General features: G+C 53.9%; 1 protein-coding gene across 1 annotated transcript in view; it reads right to left on the bottom strand.

Annotated features, from left to right (window-relative positions):
- Positions 1 to 516, bottom strand: part of PNPLA3 (patatin-like phospholipase domain containing 3) — a gene marked incomplete at its 5' end in the record, with an annotated part of 19,523 nt that overhangs the window by 18,018 nt on the left and 989 nt on the right. The gene's annotated exons all lie outside the window — the stretch shown is intronic.

Below are 516 nucleotides of genomic sequence, written 5' to 3'. Positions count from 1 at the left end.
AGAGCTGTAACACTGATTTGCCTAAGAGCTGTAGCACAGTTTGTCCAAGACCTGAGAGCTGTGACGTGCTGAGGGCTTTAATGTCCGTTGCTCCAAATCTTTGTTGTGACGAGACAAAGAACCGAGGAACATACATTCGCGTGACATTTATGGTGCTGTGACTCGGATTTAACCTGGCTGAAACGACCTCTACGTGGAAGAGGCCAAGCACAACAGGAGCCCAACTCAGCGAAGCTCCCGTGCTAGAAGTGGAAGGTGAAGAAACCCAGCGCAGGGGAAGGCCCATTGTGCTGGAAACCGGGACAACGAAAACCGAACTCAGCAGAAAGCTCACGTGGCCCCGTCTCAGATTCCAGAAGACCTCCAGTTAAGGTAAGAGGTCGTCGCTCCTATGGCTGGAGGGACCTTTACAATCTCTTGTTTCTTGTTTCCTCGAACCCCCCCCGCTAACAGGTGGGCGGCAGGGGCACAACTGAGGGACTCTGGAGAGGCTGCTCCTCAGCATGCCCCAGAGGC

Source organism: Bison bison, unplaced genomic scaffold (genome assembly GCF_000754665.1).
Source record: "Bison bison bison isolate TAMUID 2011002044 unplaced genomic scaffold, Bison_UMD1.0 scf7180017864079, whole genome shotgun sequence".
Classification (NCBI taxonomy): Eukaryota; Metazoa; Chordata; class Mammalia; order Artiodactyla; family Bovidae; genus Bison; species Bison bison.
This window is presented reverse-complemented; position numbering and strand designations above follow the sequence as displayed.